Source organism: Mizuhopecten yessoensis, unplaced genomic scaffold (genome assembly GCF_002113885.1).
Source record: "Mizuhopecten yessoensis strain PY_sf001 unplaced genomic scaffold, ASM211388v2 scaffold10311, whole genome shotgun sequence".
Classification (NCBI taxonomy): Eukaryota; Metazoa; Mollusca; class Bivalvia; order Pectinida; family Pectinidae; genus Mizuhopecten; species Mizuhopecten yessoensis.
This window is the reverse complement of record NW_018408483.1, coordinates 89,666-89,911: the sequence shown is the minus strand read 5'-3', so window position 1 is coordinate 89,911 and position 246 is coordinate 89,666.

Sequence of the window (246 nt, the reverse complement as noted above, 5' to 3'; positions counted from 1 at the left end):
TCTCTCTCTCTCTCTCTCTCTCTCTCTCTCTCTCTCTCTCTAAAAAAAAATCATTACAAAATTTGTATTAAATGTTGGTTGAAGAATGAGTGTGAAAATCAATATTGTAATTATTCTGTAATGATGAAAATGTGTCAAAAAAAATATTATAAAAAAAAAAAATCTTCTTCTCAAAAAGTTACAGCTTTAAAAAAAACTGAAATACAAAGTAAGTAAATCTACTCTTAATACTCTATATAAATCATT